Source organism: Saimiri boliviensis, chromosome 17 (assembly GCF_048565385.1).
Source record: "Saimiri boliviensis isolate mSaiBol1 chromosome 17, mSaiBol1.pri, whole genome shotgun sequence".
Lineage (NCBI taxonomy): Eukaryota > Metazoa > Chordata > Mammalia > Primates > Cebidae > Saimiri > Saimiri boliviensis.
In genome coordinates this window covers 61,712,936-61,736,902 of record NC_133465.1, presented here as the reverse complement: position 1 = coordinate 61,736,902, position 23,967 = coordinate 61,712,936, and the positions used below count along the sequence as shown (strand labels likewise).

The window sequence follows — 23,967 nt, the reverse complement described above, 5'->3', positions numbered from 1 at the left end:
CCAGAAATCCCTTCATAAGCTTTGCCCTTTCTCTCCCTTCAAAACTAGCCGTCTTCCTCACTCTTATGATGGCAATGTCCCCACATCTTAATGGATTAAAACAATGAAAGTGTATTTCTTACACTCTGTATCTGTCACCAGAAGCTGAGGGTGTTTCCTGCTTGTCCTGGTCATCCATATTCTGGAACTCAGGCTGGAACTTTCTGAAATATTGCCAAGGAGCATGGCAGAGGGCACAGTGCATTCTGGGGGAATGCACATTGGCTCAGCCTGGGTAAAGAGTGGTACACATTACCTGTGTTCACAGTTCATTAGCCAGCACCAGTCACAAGGCCCCACCAATACCAGAGCCCGAGAAATGTAGTCCTGTTGATATGGTTTGGCTGTGTCCCAACCCAAATCTCATGTTGAATTATAGTTCCCATAATTCCCATGTGTTGTGGAAGGGACCCAGTGGGAGGTAACTGAATCATTGTGGTGTGTCTTTTCTGTGCTGTTCTCATGATAGTGAATAGGTCTCATGAGATCTGATGATTTTATAAATGAGAGTTCCTCTGCACATGCCCTCTTACCTGCTGCCAAGTAAGACGTGGCTTTGCTCCTCATTTGCCTCCTGCTGTGATCGTGAGGCCTCCCCAGCCATGTGGAACTGTGAGTCCATTAAACCTCTTTCCTTTAGAAATCACCCAGTCTCAGATATGTCTTTATTAGCAGTGTGAGAATAGACATATGCACCTGTGATGTGCCCAGAAGGTGGGGCTAAGGAGGGATCAGGAATATTAGGCAAATAGAAGTCTATTAAAGTTCTGGAACTGAATGCTGGGTTCAAATGTTAGCTCTACCAGTGGTTAGCTGTGTGCTTTGTATGAGTAAATTAAAATACTCAGTTATGTCATTTAAAACATGAGAAGAAATTCATAGAGTTGGATATGGTTTGGATCTGTGTCTCCACCCAAATCTCATGTTGAATTGTGATCCCCATTGTTGGAGGTGGGGCCTGCTAGGAGGCAATTGGATCAAGAGGGTAGATTTCTCATGAATGGTGATATGCTTTGGCGCTGTGTGCCCACCCAAATCTCATCTTGAATTATAATCCCCATGAGTCGAGGGAGGGACCTGGTGGGAGGTGATTCGATCATGGGGGTGGTGTCCCCCATGCTGTTCTTGTGATAGTGAGGCAGTTATGAGGTCTGAATAGTTTAAAAGTAGCAGGTTCTCCTGCTCTCTGTGTCTCTCTCCTATTGCCATGTAAGAAATGGCTTGCATCTCCTTTGCCTTCCACCATGATTGTAAGTTTCCTGAGGCCTCTCCAGCCATGCAGAACCATGGGTCAATTAAACCTCTTTTGTTTATAAATTACCCAGTCTTGGTAGTATCTTTAAAGCAGTGTGAAAACAGACTAATACAGATGGTTTAGTACCATCCCTTTGGTACCATCCTCACAATAATGAGCGAATTCTCCTGAGATCTGGTTGTTTAAAAGTGTGTGCACCTTCCCCCACCTTGATCCTGCTTTCACCATGTGAAGTACAAGGTCTTCCTTCTTCTTCCACCATGATTGTAAGTTTCCTGAGGCCTCAAGCAGATCATGCTTCCTGTAAAGCCTGCAGAAGAACCAGGAACAGTTAAACCTCTTTTCCTTACAAATTACCCAGCCTCAGGGGTTTCTTTATAGCAATGCAAGAACAGACTAATATAGAGTCCTTGAGAGAATTAAATGAATTGATGCTTGATATGGTTTGGCTGTGTCCCCACTCAAATCTCGTTTTGATTTGTGGCTCCCATAATTCCCACATACCGTGGGTGGGATCCTGTGGGAGGTAATTGATTCATGGGGGTGGGTCTTTCCTGTGCTGTTCTTGTGATAGTGAATAAGTCTCATGAGATCTGATGGTTTTATACAGAGGAGTTCCCCTGCACAAGCTCTCTTGCCTGCTGCTGTGTAAAACACAGCTTTGCTCCTCATTTGCCTTCTGCCATGATTGTGAGGCCTACAAGCCGAGGTCCAGCTACAGCTCGTGCTCGACTTATGACCATGATTGGTTCTGACAGACTGGTTGTAACACGATTTGGTCGTAAGTTGAGTAGGCTATATGTACAGTACTGTGAAATGATGTTATAAATTTCTTTAAGTCATATTTTATAGTTTTCTTTCATTATTGTTATACATCATAATTTTCTTTGTTCATTTTATGCCATTTGTATCATCTCTACACCATTTTGTTTCTTATTTTTACATTCGTCAGGTTTAAGTAAAACACTGCATTACCAGTACAACTGGTTTAATATTTGCAAAACATGCAAAATTACAAAATACAGATGCATACAAAAATACAAAATACAGGTGTAAAAAATACCATAGGAAATATTTTCCCAATTGCAAAACATATCAAAATATATAAACATGTATGAAACATTTTATTGGCAATTCCTCTTGGTAGATATCTTGGGAGGGGTTTGATGAAAAATATCCAAGACACAAAACACAAATTGCCGTACTGAGTCTGGGATAACAGTTGAAATGGTGCACGCGGAGATGGTAGTGCTGCCGGAAGCTGGTCCGCACTGTCCTACGCCCAGCTGGGCAACGTTTGCGCTGCCAGACGCGGAGCAGTCGTGGCTAGTGATTGTGGTCGTAAAGTCGATAGGTCGTAAGTCGATCAATACCTGTATGTGGAACTGTGAGTCGATTAAACCTGTTTCTTTCATAAATTACCCAGTCTCAGGTGTGGCTTTATTAATAGTGTGAGAACAGACCAACATGATGCTTTAAAGCCTTAGGACGTAGCCTGGCCATCACAATATTTGCTGAGATATTATCATGAAGAATGTTTAAACATTCCCTATCAGGTAAGATGTTCAAGATTGAAAGAGATTATCTCTGAATGCTGTCTAATATGGGATGGAGGAAAGGATCAGGTGCCCTTTGCAGTCTGCGTTGATGTACTCCATGTGTAAACATGAGCAAAAGGCCATTCTTTGAAGCACCTTGGAGACTTTCCATTTTCCACTCCATGGCCTGTTTGAGGCCAGAGATGGGGAGAGGGAAGGAGAGACGAGACATTCCCATTGCTGGGTACCTCTGGGGTTTCTATTTTGTTGTTATTGCTTCAGAATGTTGATCTTTACCCCTTTTTTGGATGACAAGAAAGTGAATCATGTTGAAGGGGTGGGGTCCCATTCTCTGTCTTGCTGACAGCAAAACTGTCAAAAAAAAAAAAAAAAAAAAAAAAAAAAAACCATCCCTATTAAACACCAACCTGGCAAATGAGACCAAGCCTCCATATGGAAAATCAAAGTAAGGGATTTGGCAGGGAGTTGTAAAGATGGTTTGAATCAGAGGCAGAGACAGCCCGTGGATATTGGGGTGGGGGCTTAGGGGTTGTCTGCACCACTGTGCCAAGATAGCTGGGAGCTTGGGCCAGTGAGTTTTCATTCTCGGGAGAAGGCAGGCCCTATTTATGGTGGAAGCCAGATCATGGCAGTTCTCTGGTTTAAATTCGGCTCATTGGAGGGTCCTTCAAGCTAATTGGGAAGGAGCTGGCTGTATTTTCTTTCCTGCTTAATAACAAGGGGGAATTGCTTACAGCTCTGGACTCTGTTAGGGGGGAATTTGACATTGTTTTGTTGGACAGAGGCTCCATCCAGGGAGCTAATCTCTCACACCTGCTTGGCTTTGTTAAGGAGCCAAGGGTCCCTGGCTTGTTTGCTATTGGTTATTGCAGGGGCTGATAAAAAGGGAAGGAACAGACCAGAGAAAGGATGAGGATTTTCCTCTTTAATCTTAACTGTAAAAATCTAGACCGAAAGATGATATAGATGCCAGTGACAGAGTTAAGGAGTCCAATATCAGTGTATGAATTAGGTCCATTCCAAAACGCCAGTGCCCAGCTATAGTGGCACGTATCTGTAGTCCCAGCTACTCAGGAGGCTGAGGTGGGAGGATCCTTTAAGCCCAGGAATTCGAGGCTGCAGTGAGTTAAGATCCTGCTACTGCACTCACAGGGTGCACCCACAGTCTGGGTGGAAAAGTAAGATCCTATCTCTAAAAGCAAAAAACAAACCCCCAAAATACCCACAATCCCCCTGCAAAGGAATGCCAATGCCCTAAATATTTATAAAGCGTCTGTCATTTGCAAGGCATGGTTCTGGTCCAGTAACTTGTGAGTTAAGGAGAGCTCCTACCCTTTGGGGATTTGTATGTTAGTCATCCCAAGAAAACACTGGAACATGTTTCAGGATTCTAGGAAGTTGGGACTCTCAGGAAAAGGGATTCCTTAAGGAACTGATACTGGCTCCTTGCCTGGACTATTTAATTCACCAGAGTAAGCTCCAATATTATAGGCTATTTCATAAGCCCAGGGAACCTGGCCCTTTATCCTTTGGGAGAGATTTTTACCCTAATTAGTGATCTTAGAATAATGATTAAGAGAACCTGAAGAAAATACAAGGTAAGCATAAGACATCTGGGGAGAAAGGAAAATCCCTCTTCCTATGGGATGAGCATGTGACAAACCCTGGGGCTTTCTGATGATCAGTCACACACATTTCCTCTTCTTGTCATCTGAGCTTTGAAGAAGGAGCAGTCCACCAATGCTGGAGCCAGGAGCTCATTGAACAGCTAAAGGCATAATAAAAAGGTGCTAGCTCTTAAGGATTGAAGAATGAAGTGTCTTGCATAGTGATTGCGAGCTCCAGCTCTATCTTGAGGTATCTGGGTTTGTATTTCAACCAGGGCCAGCCCCACATCATTTGTGGGGCCCAGTGAAAAATGCAAATGCCAGGTCCTGGCCAGGAGCCAGCAAGTCATGGGTCCATAATCCCCACCCACCCTAGACTGGAGATCCCCAAGGAGATTGCAACTTGCCTCCCAGGACGTGCTCAGAACCTGGATTGGGATTGGAGAGAGGCTCCCCCAGAGGTGGGATTGGTTGCTGCGTTCCCCATCTGGATATGTCACAGGGTGTGCTTCTGACCCCGACTCTCCATGTGTCTGTGCTCAGCTTCACCACTTACAAGCAGTAAAAGCTTGAGAATGTTACCTAGCCTGTTTGTGCATCGATTTTTCAGTCCAACAGAGTCATGATGATGACAGCAGCTATCTCAAAGGGACATGATAAAACATTTGAAACCCTAACACACTTGAAGTGCAAAGAGCAGTGCCTGCCTCTTAACCAGCAGTGCCATTAACCATTATTATGGAAGCAGGTTCACTACTCGCTTTGCTGTGGTAGGGTGTATGCTTGGAGCTATATATACATATATTACCCAGTTGTCCCAAATGACTTGTTCTCTTTGGTCTATTGTGGTCAGCAGCAGGAGATTCTAAGATACCTACCCAGGCTTTAGGAGGAGAACCATATCAGTTAGAAGGTAGAATCCTCTGCCCACCTCATTATACCCACATGCACACACATACACAGGCACACATAGTAATATAACACAAACACAACACAAACATACTGCCCTCAATGGCATTAAATCCTAAGGTGAGGTATTTTTTAAAGGGCTCCAAGGAGTTTAGGGTTCTTTGGGGGTGCTTTAGGGTCCTCATGAACAGCCAGCAGGAGTCACCAACCACTATCATCCCACCATTCCCATTTAACCACAGAAACGTTTCCTTTTCTCTGAATTATATTTTACTGTTTCGAATAGGATTTTGCTGGAAAATATAGAAAGGGTTTTGCTATTCTGAAAATAAGTATGAAAACCAGCACTCTCTTCAATGTGTTGTGGGACCTCGACTCTGTGATAGTTATGAGTCTACTGAATTTGATTACTCTGACTGGAGGTGCAGTGGCTGAAGTGGGTCCACAGACAGTTCGAACCCTGGGCTCTGATATTAGATGCTCTTTACCCAAGGAGACACAGCTAGTAAGCTTGGTTGGGACTGACAGCATGGCTTTCAGATTCCCTCTCTTCCCACTGAATCGCCTCCTTGCTTACACTGAGGTCTAAGACGGATAGAACTTTCCAGAAGAGCTGTTCCAAAAAGAGCATTTTGACTTTCCCATGAGAATCAGAAAACCTGGGTTCTGTTCTTAGCCATTCTCCATCATGTGATTTTGGGCAAACCACGTAACCCTTTTGAGATTTAATATGCTCATCCGCAAAGTGGATACACTCTACTTCACTTTTCTCACGAGAAAATTATAAGACTCATGATATAGTTTCTACAAAAATCCTTTGAAAACTATAAAACACTATCCAGATGTGTGAAAAATTTAGGAGTGTACTCTTGCCTCCTTTGTTGTTGTTTTTAATTCATTTTTTATTCGTATAAGTTTGAGGGAAACAAGTACAATTTTGTTTCATGGATATATTGCGTAGTGGTGAAGTCTGAGCTTTTGGTGTGGCCATCACCTGAATAATGTACATTGAATCTATTACATAATTTCTCATTCTTTGCCCCCACTTCACTCCCCTACCCTGCCAGATGTCCAGTGTCTATCATTCTGTATTCCATGTCCATGTGGACACATTGCTACCTTCCACTTATAAGTGAGAACATGCAGTATTTGTCTTTCTGGTTTTTGTGTTGTTTCTTGCCTGTCCTTAGATAAGTCTTGTTCTTAGTGGCCCTGATGAAACAGTAGGGCAGGTAGGAGTAGCTCATGTTGCCTTATTTTTCTACCAATAGCCTCTGTGTTTTGTGATCTGCCTCTACTAACCCCAAGTTAAATGATGGACTGGACACATACATGCATGTGCATATGCACATAATCCTATACCTCTATTTAATTATCCTATAAATTATTCAAATTACCCCCTTTCCTTACATATACATATGCTATTGGACAGTAGTATGATGGTAAATATTTAACAACCTGCTCTCAAAAAATATATTCAATAAAAATATATATAGATATAAATTTATAAATTTTATTGATAAAAAGAATGTGTGGCACCCAGTTTGCAAATAATTATAAAATATGAAATACCCTTTATTATACATTCCATATACCTGCTTGATTCTCACAAAAGCATTTTACTGATTTTTTTTTCTTTCGCAGTTGGTGAAAGAGTATAGTTCCAACATAAATACTGGTTGATATTTTCATGTCTGTTGAGAAATGAAAGAATGACAGGGCTCAGTGGCTCATGCCTGCAATTCCAGCACTTTGGAAGGCAGGCAGAACACTTGAGACCAGGAGTTTGAGGACAGTCTGGCCAACATGGTGAAACCCCGTGTTTACTAAAAAAAAATACAAACATTAGCCAGAGGTGGTGGCACTCGCCTGTAATCCCAGCAACTTGAGAGGCTAAGGCACAAGAATTGCTTGAACCTGGGAGCCAGAGGTTGCAGTGAGCTGAGATCATGTCACTGCACTCCAGCCTCAAAGAGTGAGACCCTGTCTCAAAATTTAAAAATAGAAAAATTAAAAAATGAAAGAATTAAGATGTATGTTGGAAGGTCAGTCCTTAGTCAATGATGTAAGTGATTTATTCTCTCGATCAAGAAGTAGTTTTTGAATACTGGAAGAATATTTCCTTAACTTTTTTTTGTTGCTATTTTGCTACTTTCAATGTAAAAACTCTTGACATGATTTACTTCTATGTTTAATCTGTATTAATATTTTCTTCATCCTTGTCTCAAGTCTAGACAATCACAAAACTATAAAACCATGATTTACGGCATTTTTAGATTTCCATGGTGTCAGTGTTCTCACCATGGCCTATTTTAAGCTAAAAATGTGACATCATTGAAATAAGAGCAGAGTAGATATGCATGGTAGTTCCCAGGACACAGTATTTCCACCATATAAACACAGCAGATCTAAACAACCTCCAGAGCATAGGTAATAGTCAAATAATAAGGAAGTGATGAGCTCATTGCCTTTGCTTTTAATACCATTTGTCTAATTTTAAGTTAATAGAATTTAACTTTTAATAGAGGCCAGGTTTAACAATTGGCTCAGAAAACTCTCGTAAATTTAGTAATCGGCTCCTGTGAGTGGGTATGGATCAGCTCCAGCATACCACTGTATACTTGTTTTCGTCTTCCTCGTGAATCTGGAATTTTTCAACATTCAGAGAGAGTTACTGAGTACTTCTATGTGCTAGATGCTGGGGATTCAGTGACATAGTCCCTGTCTCGTGGAGCAAATAGTCTTCTTGAAAAACAAGCAGTGATTTAGAGCAGTGGTCTAAGTGTGTATTTGTGTTTTGTTTACAAGAGAACAGAAGTCCTGTTTGGTGTTAAGGTGCACACTTGTTCCATTCTCTTTTTTTGTTTGTTTTTTTGTTTTTTTGTTTTTTTTTTGAGACAGAGTCTTGCTCTGTTGCCCAGGCTGGAGTGGAATGGCACGATCTCGGCTCACTACAACCTCCGTCTCCCAGGGTAGAGTGATTACCCTGCCTCAGCCTCCTGAGTAGCTGGAATTACAGGCGCTGTAAAATTTTATAATTTTAGTAGAGACGGGGTTTCATCATGTTGGCCAGGCTGGTCTCAAACTGCTGACCTCAGGTGATCCACCCTCCTTGGCCTCCCAAAGTGCTGGGATTACAGGCGTGAGCCACTGCGCCCAGTCACTCATTCCCTTTTCATTTCCCAGTTGTCTTGTAGGCCTGGCTCTTTGTGTCAGGGCTTTCCAGCTTTCTGGCTAAAAATTCTTCCTCTTAATAAAAGTTTGGTTAAGGAGCATGACGCTAAGGATGATGAGGTGCTGTCCTGACGTTGCCTCTTGAGGTCTGACTGTATTAACAGGTGTGGCACCTGCCTCATTAGGAAGAAAGGCCCTCTAAACACTTATGATTTGTATGGACCCAGGAATTAATTTTCTTTTACTTTCAGAACCGATTCCCAAGCCTTCTACCCTCTAATATGGGCAAGTACAAATTCTGGATCCCAAGCAAAAATAAATATGTTAAAATTGTTAAAATATGTTAATATTTTAACAATAAAATATTAACATATTTTAATAAAATATGTTAAAATGTTAAAATGTTAAAATATTTTTATACGAATAAAAATGTTAAAATGCCAACATACCCTTCGTTGAGAATAAAAGAGAGTTCACGTTGAGAGGGCTTCCTCATTTTGTGGGTTCCCCTGAAATCAGAGGATTTCCAAGCAATGGTTACGCCTCTGCTTATGTAAAAAGGCGTTTCGACGAAACATGGATGCGTCTGTGCAGACACATGGGCCTGGGCTCACAAGGATACAAGCACAAGGAGAAAAAGGTTCTCTTCTTAACAGAGATTGTTCATCAAAAAGGGTTAGCAGCGAGTCCTCTGTCATCATGTGTAATGTCCCCTGAAATGACTTGGAAAACTTTAATTATGTGAGCGCCTTATTGTCAGCTTCTGTTATCTTTCTGAACTCTGGGAGAATGGGGGGATGGGTTCCCCCGAAGCTCGGGCTCTTTCTAAAGAGCCTTTGTCTTTCTGCCCAGGTATTAAGTTGGTGGCGCAACAATCCGAGGTACATTTGGTTCACTTTCCTCCGCCCAGGCCCTCCCCCCAAGCACCATCCTGGGTCTGAATGTGGGCCTGTGTTCTGGCCCACCGTCCTCAGGCCTGCACAGGGGACCAAAAGAGAATGGGCCACAGGAATGCACCCAGAACAGAGCCAAATTGTTCAAGCTGCGTGAAGAAGAAAGAAAAAACGGGAGGAGGGTGCGGGGAGGGAGAAGAAGAAAAGCTTTCCTTGTCGGTTCAATTTCTCTGGAGATATTTGGAGGATAACATCGTAATTTTTCAGGGAGGGGCGGCAGGGGGAGCAGAAAACGAGAGAGCCCAGTTTTATCGGCACAGTGGCCCATACAGAAAGGTGACATTTGAGAGAACAATTGCTAGGTTGTTTGGCCACGTTTGCTGCTATGAATGAGGCTTAAGAAAAGGTGTCTTTGGATTGCTACTAATAGTCATCTTCATCATTCCTGCCCTCTCTCTCTCTCTCTCTCTCTCTCTTTCTCAGTTCCCTTATGAAATAAGGGCACACAGGTAATAAACAAAGCACTATAAAAGATCAGATTGAGGTATTCTGTGGGCTCATTTAATGTCTGGAGAAAGCATTCTGCACTCCACCGCCGTGCTTTCGGGCTTCAAAAGCAGCTTCGAGACTGAGGAATCGTAGGCAGAATTAGACTGAGATCCGGGAGTTCTACAACCTTGCTGAATTTAAAAGGACCATGTCCTTGGTCAGCTAAACCACATGCGATGGCCAAGGGGCAGAGGAAAACATGGCAGGGTAGAGACTCTTGGACTTACTCATTTGGATTTTGGAGTTTTACCTGACTTGGTCAAGCCTCATGCCAGATCCGGGTGAGTAGCTCAAAAGCTGTCAGTTGAATCTTGTTTTTGCCAACCTTGACAGATGATTCACTTGTGATCCTCATTTCTTCTATGTTTGCCCTGATGTAGGCACTAGGGGTGATTCGCAATCTCCCTTTCTGGCCACCTGCTGGGGGAGAAGCAGGCCAGCCTCTACAAAGGAATTGTATTGATGTGTAGGAACTGGGGGAAGGGAGTTCAGGAGGATAATCAGCAAGGGATTGATGGAGAGAGGTATGAATGACTCTTCTCCCCAAGGGCAGGCTTTCTTGCCACGGGTCTTCTTGCTCCTGGCCAGGCCTCTGTCCCCTGCCCTTGCCTCCTGTATATTTCTTTGCTCTCAATCTACATGATTCCCCATAAGCAGACAAGGGAGCTGTTGGAAAGTGTGAAGTGTCCCTGCCTAGTTGCCCAGGCGAGAAAGTTAAGTGAGTGAGCAGCGGCACCAGCTGTGGATTGGATTTCCTGCGGCGTGTTAGTACCCAGGGCACTTATCTAGAAAGTTCATCCACATGCAGGTGCTGGTGAGCTGGGTTCCCACAGGCTGGGCCTCTGGGCTGACAAGTAACTAAAGTTGAAAGTGGGACCCAGGGGTTTGGGGCTCTGTGTTTCCCAGAGGCTCAATATTCTTTGCTCTGCTATTTGTTCTCCTTCCCCTGGATCACAATGATCGTTGCCGGGTATATAATCAAGTAACAGACATGAACGGAGTTATATCGGTTTTGCAGAGAGGAGTACAGGGTTTCAATGGACTTGTGATTGTGCTTGTATTTGCACAGAAATGCCCAACTGAATGTGACATGCACACTTCAAATATTTGCTTGACAAAGCCTTAAAAATGCCATATGGCTTACGGACAGTGATGACATCAGTTGCTTAGTTCTAGGCATTCCGAGGAGAAAATCCTTCTAGTAGTTATAAATTCCCATCTATCTTATGACCCGTGAATAATGCCAGAGAGCGGTCTGATGCATACATTCTATAACATTAGATTCTCCTCTATCTACACAATACATTTAGCCTCAGGATTTTAGGTACTTTCCAAATGACCCATTTATTATTATTTTTATTAACCTCCATCTTGTGAGTAGAGAAAATGAATCATCAGGGGTTTCGGTTATCTTCCAATTATCACGCAGAAGTCTTTCTGAGGTTTAACTAAAATCTTAGCCTTCCCAGAGGACAGACAGATTTGTGTGTGCATGTGTGTTTAAGTGTATGTATTACAATGTACATCGTGGGAAGTGTATACAAGCATAGAAGTATATCGCTTGTTCTGTTAAAGTATATGTATGACAATAAATTTTGGAGAATATTGAGTCACTGTAACTTGGTGACTTAGACTCAGGCTCCAGACTTTTCAACAGAGAGTTTTCTGATAGCCTGCTGTGTGAGAAATGAGGCTGAACGCTGCAAAGACATGGTATTAATTCGTAGGAACAGGGTTATATTTAATACCTCATAAATGTATTTCATAGACATGTACAAAGTTTAATATAGGTATTCCCAATAATGAACCATAGATGCTTGAAAGCTTCCCCAGCTTGCCATTGCATAGAAAATTACTTCTTTATTTGCTCAGCTTTGAGGCTTTTTTTTTCCTTTGCCTGTGCTTTCTAAGCAGTATGAATTTCTTTAGAAATAAGAGATGTTTAATATGGCGACTCTAAAATAAATCAAGCCTCTGGCTTTAACTGTGCCAGGAACATAGTAGGGATTCAGTCATGGTTTGAAGATTGAAGGAATGGTTGAATAGTTCCCTGGACTGTAGATATTGATGTATGTTGATACACACCTCTATATTTATTTACACAGGGGTGTGCTTTCTTGAGTGGAGTAGTCAGTTTTTGACTCAGGTGACAGGTTCTTGTCTTAATGTCTCACTTAATTGATCAGCAACTTAAATCCAGTCAGTTAATCGGTTGCTTTGGCATTATGTAAATATATATAAAAAAACTTTTCTATCCTTGAATTTTTCTTCTTTGTATTTCCCATCATTATCTACATTTAATCAATACACATTGGGCAGTCTAAGATAAGACCTCATTTCTCTGACACTGCAGTTTGAAATACACATGCAGTGTAAGTCAGGTGTACCAAGTCCTGGAACAGAATTTAACTTTTTTTCTCATACTTCCTAATGGGAGACTTTGAATGACCAGCAGAGCTAATGGTAGCACAGGGGTCGAAAAGATCTATTCCTATAAGGTGACAGAAGGAAAAAGCATGTCAGTGCTCGAGAATTCTACAATTAATGCTAACTACAAGTCACAATCTATGATTGTGTTCTAACAAGCATTTTGCCCAAACAACACTAGGTGAGGCGGCTGCCAATGTTGTGTGGACCGGACATCTGCCTTTTACAGACTTATGGGGGCATGGGGACCCAGGGTTTAACTAAAATCAGACACACGCGTTATTCACGGTTTCCTTCTCTGCTTATTAGCCTTGTGGGTAGGGGCAGCATTAACCACCGGCCCTGCAGCCTTCGAGAACAACATGGCCAAATTCAAGCAAACACACAGTCTTGTGTTTGGGGCTTTAAGAGACTCTAAGGTGACTTGCTGCTCAGGAGGATTTGAGAACAGATTGGCTTATAGCCATTACTGTTGGCTAATAATTGCACTAATCTTTTCGAGGTGGGGGTTTGTGTTCCCCTTCCCCCCAAATCTCCAAGTCAGAGAACAATGGGAGAATTGTGTTTCTGCACTATTGCATGAGATAGGGTCAGGGACTGCAACTAGGGGGCTAAGGTCTTCAGGCGATGACCCACCAGGCATTTGCCCCAAACTATCATTAAGAAACCCAGGACCTGAGCATTACAGCTTTGGCCTGATGATAGGGAAGCATTTCCCTAGCTGAGCCATTTCAAAAACAGCAGCTGTTTGGGGGTTCTCAAATCTAGTGCTCTTTGGGCGCTCAGTGGTGTTCACAGGAAGGGAAAGGGGAGTGAAAGGGTGTGTGTGTGTGTGGGGGGGGTGACCTGCACATGCCTGCATCTGTGTGTGCTGCCTTCTCTCCATTTTTGTCTTGCTTAAAATTCACTTAGTAAAACCATTTTGTCTTCTTCAGAATGGATGACATTAAATTCAAATTTGAAATTGCAATGCCAGGTGGAGATACCTCTGTAGAATAAACCGTGAATGTGTGTGTGTGTGTGTGTGTGTGTGTGTGTGTGTGTGTGTAGTGGTGGGGACCATATTTGTCTTTAATATTAAAGTCATCAATCCTGCTACCAGGAGTTAAAATCATCTGCAAGATTAGTCTATGCAGAGGGTATATCCTCTGATGTAGACAGTATCATTTAAATTTTAAGTTGCGATGACCATACATCCTCTAACTTAGAAAGTACGTGCACAGTAACAACTTAGGCCTAGAAGGTTACACTAAGAAGCTCAAAGGTTCTTAGTTCCAAGGGGCAGGTAAACCTCAGAATACCTTTGTCACAGTTCATCCTAATTTCTTTCACTTTCCCTGAAATGGGGCCCACAATCGCTTTAAACATCCTGAGCTTACCCTTTCCTTTTAGGGAATGCACATGGGCTAGTTGTTCAAATGTGAGGCATTGAGGAAGCCTGGTGCTTGCCACATACCGACTCGGATCAGTGCAGAGCGTTTTATTTCTCCTCTGCCTCTCCGCCCAGGGTCTCTCTCGTGCCTGGGAGTTCCAGGCCTTTCTCCATCTGCTCCCTTTAAGCAGCTGCTGGGTTCAGCAGCAAGGAAGCTGGTGTGGCGGGTGGATGGGGAACGCTGTTAGTGTAACTTGGCAGGAGGCTGCACACTGGCACAGAGGGGCGGTGAAAACGAGAGGAGGTGAGAATGTCTCCACGGGGTGGGGGGCAGAGGACAGAGAAGAGGACCGACCACTAGGAGACCCACTGCCCCTGGTGGCCGGAGCCCGGGGGAGCGGCTGGTCCAAATTGGATGGCGATCCTGCAAAGACACAGTGTCTCCCCTCCCAGACCCCAGGAGTCCTCCAGCCTGCATTTTCCAGCTCCCCACGAACATTTCCAAATTAAAAAATAAAATAAAACTACGTGTGGAAAAATACAGTAAAAGTGACAGTGCCTTCCTGGTTTCCGACAGTTCTGTTTTGACTTCACAATCAGCCAAACTGGAGCCCCTGAGTAGCCGGCTTAATTTGTCACCTTGTGTTATTAACCGTTTCTCTGCCTCTCTCTTGGTGGGTGTCCTCCTGGCTCCTCGCCCTGGCTGGCTCAGTGACCTGTTAATCTTGTGCCCTTTCTCTCGGGTTTATGGCTCTGACTGGAGGGCCCTGTTTCCCTCCTGGAGTCAAATTTGAATTCAATTCACAGTCACCTCTCAGTTGGTTTTTGCCAAGTGGTGACTGAAACAGAAGGGTGATGGGAAAATACAGGAAAGAATGGCTCCAGAGGCAGCTCTCTCGGGGTCGGGTGTCCTTTAGAAGTTCACCAGTTCAGTCTATTTCTCTTGGTTAAGGGCCAAGAGGGAGAGGGAAGGCTCATTTTGGAACTGGGATGATACAGAATATAGTCTATTGGGAAGCAGAGGAGAGCTAATCCCGATACATTTTTTATGTCAGCAAAGTTGGTCTGCATGGTATTCTATCTCTTTTTCCATTATCCCTCCGGTATTTCATACTTTCTCTTTGTCTCTCGGAGGCTTGGGACGTTTTTGGACAATATCCCGAGAACACCATTATCCAATATTCTCTCTTTCCTCAAGACTTACATACCCCTATTACCGTTCATCTTCAAAGCCTTGCACTTCTAGGACATCCAACTTACTAATAAAAACAGTTAATCCAAGTTAATGAATTCTTTGCAGGAGCTACTGGCTGAATATGTTAGAAAGAGTGCTAAGGTGTCTTTTAGAAACAAATTTAAAATGTCTTAAAAATTGTTTTTTATTTTCGTAAGATGTAAATTTTCTTAAAGTGGTCATAGAGTTGCATGAATTATATTTCAAAATATAATAATAAAATCACCTCCCCCAGCAACTCAGAACTCAGGTCCTCTTCTAGAGGCAAATGCAATGATTAGTTCATTGCGTGTCCTTCCACAGATGTTTTATGCACATGTGGGCAATTGTAAAATCTCTACAGATTTTAAATTTTTAATAAATGCTGTATTTTAGACCAGTTTTAAATTTAAGGAAAAGTTACAAAGATAATTTCAGGGTCCCCATATACTGCATCACCCGGTTTTCCCTTTTGTTAATGTCTCAGCTGGGCGTGGTGGCTCACACTTGTAATCCCAGCACTCTGGGAGACCAAGGTGGGCAGATTATTGAGGTCAAGAGATCGAGACTGTCCTGGCCAACATGGTGAAACCCTGTCTCTACTAAAAATACAATTAGCTGGGCGTGGTAGTCCCAGCTACTCGGGAGGCTGAGGCAGGAGAATCGCTTAAACCTGGAAGGCGGAGGTTGCAGTGGGCCGAAATTGCTCCCCTGCACTCTAGCCTGGAAACAGAGTGAGATGCCGTCTAAAAATAAAAAAATAAAATAAAAATCTCATATTTTTGTGGTCCATTGGTCATAGCTAGGGAACCAACATTGGTGTATTTGAATTAATGGGATTCTGCTGTTCATCAGATTTCACTAGTTTTACCCCAGTGTCCCTTCTTGGTTCCAGGATCCCATCTTAAATTGAGCTGTCATGTCTCCTTAGACTCCTGTGATTTGGGACAGTTGCTCAGACTTTCCTTGTTTTTGATGACCTGGATGTTTCTGAGGAGGGCTAGTCAAGTATTTTGAAGAAGGTTCCTCAACTTGAGTTTGACTAATGTTTTTCTCATGGTTAGATATGGGCCTTTGAAAAGATGACCTCAGAGATGAAATGCCTTTCTCATCCTGTGATATCAAGGCTTTGTGCTTCAACATGACTTATTGCTGATATGTTAACTTTGATCACCTGGCCAAGGTAGTGTGTGTCAGGTTTCTCCAGAGTAAAGTTACTTCTCGTCCCTTCCATACTGTAATCTTTGGGAGAAAGTCACTAAATGCAGCCCAGACTCAATGAGTGGAGAGTTATGGTCCTTCTCCTTGTGACTCTTTTAATTTTCTACAACATGACAACATACCCTACAGGCTTTGCCTTTTTGTTTGAAACAACATATTTTAGAGATCGTCTCATGTCAATAACTCAAGAACTTCCATGTCTTCTATTAACGTGCGTTTATTCTGTGGATGTATGAATACCATAAGTGAATCAATGAGTCCCTTTGTGATGGTCATTTAGGTTGCTTCAATATTTTGATCTTGTAAACAATGCTGAAATAAATAACCTCGTCCATGCTCAAGTATACCTGCAGGATAAATTTCTGAATGTGAATGGCTACTTAAAAAGATGTGATTTATAATTTCATGAGCTGTTGCCTTCCGTAGACAGTCAATTTATAATCCCTCAGTAGAATATAATCAGAAAGATTCAGTGGATGGAATTTTGGGTTGGTGGAGGACATATTTTTAAATTGGTAGGCCATTCAGTGCTTTTGCAAATCTCCTTAAATCACATTACAACAGATAGAAAATACAATTATTTAGGAGCAACCCGATATATGAGCTAATTTAATGAGTCAGGAGCCCAGCTTCCATGCTGCAGAGCTCACATACCTCCTACCTAGTTCCTTAACTAGGTTCTCCCTCATGATCATTCTCTGTCATGCTCTTGAAACCTTCCTATCTTTGCATAGAACATTATTCTTTTGACTCTCACCTTCTTCCCCAACCAATCATGTACCTGTTGAAAGTTTCTATCTTGGCTAGGCCTGGGTGTGACTCATTCTTTGCTATTGTAGCACAAATTCACTCCATCTACCTTAGATTTATTTTGCACCTGTATATTTCTACATTCAGCCTCTTGTCATTGTTGTATTGAAGAGGCTTTTGCCTCCCATGCATATTATGAAGATGCCAGGGTAGGAGGTTGTATCTTCTCTTTATTGTGTCATTCCCCAAAGGCTCCTGAGCCCAAAGTAAAGAGAGTCCACATTGCTAGTAGACTTCTGGCTGCCCCTCTTCTCCTCCATTCCCTTTCATCACCTGCTACAAGAGACACCTGGGAGGAAACCATTGCTATGAAGATGTCTGCCTATCCCTGGCCTCTTGGTGCTGATACTCTTTCCTGAAAATAACGTGAGAAGGACAGTATTTTATTTGTGGTTATGTAATAATTTCACAGGGGTAGTGAGGAGTAGCTATAAAGATCACCAGGGGGAATTGAAATTATTTGGAATCACTGAAAATCACAGTGGAGTAACTTCAGGCCACAAAGGCATCGTGGATGGTGGGGACCACGGCTTCTCTGCTGTGTTGGTGCTGGCTCCCGTGAATGTATTTACTGCAACCAAGTGGGCTGGCAACTGGGAAGGTTCTCCCTGTTGGGCATTCTGGTATTACACTAGCTGCTTTAGTCTGTTCTGGCTGCTATAAGAAAATACTACACACTGGGTGGCTTACAAATAACATAAATTTATTCCTCACAGTTCTGGAGGCTGGGAAGTCCAAGATCAAGGCATTAGCACGTATGGGATCTGGCGAGGGCGCACTTTCTGGTTCACAGATGAAGCCTTCTCTCTGTGTTCTTATATGCTGGAACGGATGACACTCTCCCTGGAGCCTGTCTTGTAAAGCTACTAATCCCGTTCGTGAAGGTTCCACCCCTATTCCCTAATCACACCCCAAAGGCCCCACCTCAAATTAATATGATGGTTAGAATTTAGAATTTCAACATACTAATTTGGGGGAAACAGACATTTAGACCATAGCACTAGGGTTTTGTTTTGTTTTGTTTTCTGTAAATCCAAGTTGAGACAGACATTTTCTGCTCTAATGTAGTTGTCTTTTGTCTAAGTCTCTGAAACCTAGCCTTCCTGTGATCAGAACATTAAGGCCAGACAACTGGGCTTTGGTAACAGGCTTATCATCATCATCATCATCATCATCATCATCATCATCATCATCATCATCATTATTTTGTCTGGTGAAACATCCTCCATTGTATTTCTACCTTCTAACTTTCTTAGCCCATGCACACATCTATTGACATAGTTTTATTTCATTTGGTTCTTACTCATTCAACCTGTTTAAATGATGGGATTTTAGAATTAGAGGGTGTCTCGCAACCCCAAAGTAAAAGACTGTCTCAAGGTCACAAAGCTGATTGCAGAAGTCCAGGGTCATCTCAGGCAGGACTCTAATACTCATGAGTTAGTTTCTTTCTATCAAATTCCCTTATTTACTGAGGATCAAATAATAGTAACAACAATATTGATTAATGGCTGGCACTTATTGAGTACTTTCCATGAACCTATGATACGGTAAATGCTTTCCATGTATGGTTTTTTTTTTTTTTTTTTTATAACCACACTCTAAGTCAGGCAACTATCATTATCCCCATTTAGCAGATGAGGAAATTTAGGAAAACAGTGATTAAGTTACTTGACCAAGATCAAGGGCTAATAATAGGTGAAGTCAGGACAGCCAGATTGCTGAGTGTTCACACTTATCCTTGCTATGATGCCTTTCTGTGCAACATTGCAGAGCAAAGTGGCATGTGGAATGCAGGAAGGATATGGCAGAAACAGTCTCAGCCTTTGAGAGTTTCCAGTATAGCCCAGGGAGCAAGATGTGGGGGATAGGGGTGCCTATAAAATCCAGAACACCCAGTTACACTTGAATTCTGGATAGACACTGATTTTTTGTTTCTTTAGTCAAAGTATGTCACAAATATTGCTTGGGGCATACTTATCCTGAAAACCATATTTGTTGTTAATCTGAAATTCTGATTTCACTGGGTGTCCTGCATGTTTATGTGCTAAATCAGGCAAGTTTTTACGAGGAAAATAAAGCTGCTGTGCTATATACTTTTCCTTTTCCTCCGATCTCTCTGTTCTCCTTTCCTCCTTCTGCACCTCATCCTATTGGGCCTCTCCCTTCTGTACACACTCCTTCCAAGATGTGCAGCCTCAGGACACAGCAGCAGGTTCCAGAGCTACATGCCAGGCTGCCCAGCAGTCAGTGTGAAAACATTTTCCCTTCTGCCTGGGAGCTCAGCCCCAGGGTGTGCCCCGTAACGCCCGAGGCCTCCACGCTCCTGCGGGAACACTCTTCCTCTTGGCTCTCCCCATTTGCTCTGCCCAGCCCCGTACCCTACCCCAAACATATTTCACCAGTGTCCTCACCCTGTCCAGTCCAGTGGCATGCACTGGTTTGCATCAGGTCACTTGGTGTTCATTAATATTCACCTATGTTCCTGAACCCAAAGGGAATGAGGCAGCAAAGGAGCCTGGCTGCGTCTTTGTCCTCTCTCTGAGATAGGCTTTCATGGGAATCGGATGAGCCGTTGGGGTGTGGTGGGTGGCTGCTCTGAGCACACTAGCTGCAGTCACTGCCTGTGTACTCTTTGGGATGGGGGCGTTCCACTGGCTATTTTAAGGCCAGACTGGTGAATGCTGGGTTCCCCTTCGTTTACCTAGGCTTTCAATATTTTCCCTGGCACATGCTAAGGTGGTCACAGAATGTGGGAAACCAGGCAAGGGAAAAAATTAATGCAGTGTGATGACGCCCCTGGTAGCTACTGCTAGATTCCATGGAAAAGATGGGGGCTTGCTATCTGTGTCCACGGGGGCCTCCTAAAGCTGTTAGCTGTGTTGGCATCTGCTCAAGTCCAGAGATGCTGGAAAAAGAAAACTGGCTGCAAACTTAGTTCGCAGCCTGCCTGGTAGCCCCAGCTCCACCCATTCCCGTGGAGAGGCTTTGCTCACCGTGAATGCCCCTTTATCATCAGTGAGCGATAATGACTTTTCAAAAATACTGCCTAGCTCTTGTGTCCCAGATGTCTGTGGCACGAAGGCTCTGCTTCCCTTTCAAGAGCATTGGCTTAAAAACTCACCCAGAAACCTGAGAAAAATGTCTCTGCTTGGCAGCTCAGGAGGCTGACACCAACCACCTTCTGTTTTTCAGCCCGTTGGCCATGAGCTAACTAATGGACAGTTATTACAAGGGAAGGGAGCAACCCCAGTACTGATAATTAGACAGCAGGCAAATGACAGTTATCTAAAGTCCCGCATGGAACAGTTGCTGTGTCACTTAGACCTGCACAATGACGATTTAATTCAGAACCTTCCCTGAGCTGTAGATGGGCTTGGCGGGAATGTCCCCCTTGGCCTCCTGCAGTCTTAGCCTTGGATAACACTGTGTCATTAGAGCCTGTAGTGGAAATCAAGTCCTTGCGTGGGTCTGAAGTTGGGTGTGTAGTTGGGTAATGGTCTTTCCCACGGGTTAAGCATTTGTTAAGTTCCTACTGTGTTCTAGGCACTTGACAGTCACATAATGCCGTGTACCTTATGTCTATCAACCTACATTCATGACAACTCCATGTGGTAGGTGTTATTGGATCTGCTCTACAGATGCCATCTTCAGTAGCTTGACTATGGTCACCAGACAAGGTTATCCTGGAAGACCTCCCATGCAGTGTTTTCTTTTACATACAGTCTCCAAAATAGCAGAACTTTTCTCTTGGGCATTCATTTTTCCATCTAATTGCAGCTTGACTCTGGAAAAATAGGTCATACCCAGAGGTGATGGGTTCACTTGACTTTTTTTTTTTTTTTGGTCGTTTATCTCATATTAACAACTGAGTTCTATTCAGATACAGGTGAGATAATTTCATTACTTTTTAGTGACTGATACGGTTTGGCTCTGGGTCCCCTCCCAAGTGTCATGTTGAATTGTAACTCCCAGCATTGGGAGAGGGACCCAGTGGGAGGTGATTGGATTATGGGGGCAGATTTTTCCCTTACTGTTCTTATAATAACCGTGTAAGTTCTCATAAGATCTGGCCCTTCCTCTCTCTTGCTCTGCCATGTGAAGATTGTGCCTGCTTCCCTTTCACCTTCCACCATGATTGTAAGTTTCCTGAGGTCTCCCCAGCCAGGCTTCCTTTACAGCCTGTGGAACCATGAGCCAATTAAACCTCTGTTCTTTATAAATTACCCATTTTCAGGTAGTTCTTTATAGCAGTGTGAGAACAGGCTAAGACAGTTACATCAAATGAAAAATGCCTCACCCCAAAGCTGTTGTCTTTCTGTCATACCTGGATGGGTTCTGTGGACTGTAGGACCACTTACATCCTCATCTGATCAGAAGAGAGAGATAGTTCAATGTGGTCTTCAAGTTGACTCACACTGGTCACCAAGATGTCGAAGGCAAACTCTTCTGTTAAGAGTGCAAAATGTTCCAATTAAGCTTTTGTTCTTGTAGAGATAATGCTCAGTATGTGCACGTTAAGGGTTACCAACTTACTGGTTACCAGTGGAAAGTAAGCGCTGGGAAACTGCTTAGAATCCCTGATGTTTCACTCAATCTAGGTAAAATCATAATCACAGTTTTGTTGATTGCTTGGTCTCTAGGGTGATCCCAGTCCCTTTCCCTCCATGAATGTTACCCTCCCTAACTGTGGTGACTGTGGGCCAGCCTTCATTTGGAGAGTCCTGAGAGCACGTATCAGTGGAAAAACACGAACTGGCCTGTGACTATGTCTGTTAATATCAGTTATGCTTCTTTTTTGAGACAGTTTTACTCTTGTCACCCAGGCTGGAGTGCAATGGCGTGATCTCGGCTCACTGCTACCTCCACCTCCTGGGTTCAAGCAACTCCTGCCTCAGCCTCCTGAGTAGCTGAGATTACAGGCACACACCAGTACACCCAGCTATTTTTTGTGTCATTGGTAGGGATGGGGTTTCACCATGTTGACCAGGCTGGTCTCGAACTCCTGACCTCACGTGATCCCCCAACCTTGGCCTCCCAAAGTGCTGGGATTACAGGCTTAAGCCACCATGCCTGGCCCCAGTTATGATTTTTAATGAAGTTCTTGAAAGCCTAAAGGATCACATCCTTCTTGTAATAGGCAGACCGTCCCCCTCCTTGGAAGACGGGAGTTAGCAAAGCACAAATATCTAGAAAAACTATATTCTACTCCAGTTCTTACCTCAGAAGACGTAAACCCAGCTTCCTGGAAAGCATGGAGAGATGGCCAACCCCCCAAACATGCCTACAGTCTTCCTCCCATGATGAACATTTTAAAAAAATTTATTTTATTGCATTTCACATTTTGGGGTACATGTGAAGAACATGCAAGATTGTTGTATAGGCACACACGTGGCAGTGTGATTTGCTACCTTCCTCCCCATCACTTATATCTGGCATTTCTCCCCATGCTATCTCTCCCCAACTCCCCAACCCCCACTGTCCCTCCCCTATTTCCCCCCAACGGACCCCAGTGTGTAGTGCTCCCCTCCTTGTGTCCATGTGTTCTCATTGTTCGACACCCACCTATGAGTGAGAACATGTGGTGTTTGATTTTCTGCTCTTGTGTCAGTTTGCTGAGAGTGATGGTTTCCAGGTTCATCCATGTCCCTACAAAGGACACGAACTCATCGTTTTTGATGGCCGCGTAATATTCCATGGTGTATATGTGCCACACTTTCCCTATGCAGTCTATCATCGATGGGCATTTGGGTTGGTTCCAGGTCTTTGCTATTGTAAGCAGTGCTGAAATGAACATTCGTGTGCATGTGTCCTTATAGTAGAATGATTTATAATCCTTTGGATATATACCCAGTAATGGGATTGCTGGGTCAAATGGAATTTCTATTTCTAGGTCCTTGAGGAATCGCCACACTGTCTTCCACAATGGTTGAACTGATTTACACTCCCACCAGCAGTGTACCATGATGAACATTGAATCTAACCATATGCAGATTTCGGGGCAAGTTGGTCATTGTTTACTTTTACTGCTTACTTTTTCCCCAAGCTTTCTACATGTTCTTTATATTGCTCATCAAAGGACATTCATTCCATACTGTTTCTCAGATACCTGCTGTGGGCACATCCCTATGCTTGGTGCTCTGAAGGACATAGATGGGGTCAAGGGTCAACAAGGGATACTCCGTGACTGTACCAAGAACAAGCCAACAACTGTAAGGAAAAAAATTGACTGTGCAATCATGGTACTGACACTGTGTCACAAACCATATGTGCTTCTGCCAAAATACAATCAACAAACGCCCCTGGAAATGAATTAGAATTGTATACTCTGTTCCTGCAGATATCCTAGTTTGCCGAGGAGAATGGCTTCCAGCTCCATCCATGTGCCTGCAAATGACATGATCTCATTCCTTTTTATGGCTGCATAGTATTCAATGGTGTGTATGTACCACATTTTCTGTATCAAGTCTATCATTGATGGACTTTTGGGTTGATTCCATGTCTTTGCTATTGTGAATAGTGCTGCAGTGAACATATGCATGCATGTATCTTTGTAATAGAATGATTTCTGTTCTTTTGGGTGTATACCCAGTAATGAGATTACTGGGTCAAATGGGGAGGGAGAGCATTAGGAAAAATAGCTGATCCATACAGGGCTGAATACCTAGGTGATGGGTTGTTAGGTGCAGCAAACCACCATTGCACGTTTACCAATGTAACAGACCTGCACATCCTGCACATGTACCCCAGAACTTAAAAAAAAGTACATCCACTACTTCATTCTGATATTCACTCAACTAGTACTTCTTAAGGGTCTTTAATGGCAAACTTCTGCATTAAGCCCTAAGAAGAAAGTAGAATGCTTAAAGATAAATTTTCCCCCTTCCAAGATCTTATAATTAGGCTGGTAGGAGATATTAAAAGTAGGTATTTTTCATA

At 43.1% G+C, this 23,967-nt stretch overlaps 1 long non-coding RNA gene across 5 annotated transcripts in view; it reads left to right on the top strand.

Moving 5' to 3' along the window:
• LOC104651993 (uncharacterized) overlaps positions 1 to 23,967 on the top strand; it is a 564,635-nt gene that overhangs the window by 518,526 nt on the left and 22,142 nt on the right. For all 5 annotated transcript variants that reach the window (XR_012514707.1, XR_012514709.1, XR_012514708.1 and 2 more), the window contains exons 9-10: positions 22,922 to 23,240; positions 23,369 to 23,465. This is a non-coding gene — a long non-coding RNA (uncharacterized LOC104651993). The remainder of the gene's footprint in view (positions 1 to 22,921; positions 23,241 to 23,368; positions 23,466 to 23,967) is intronic.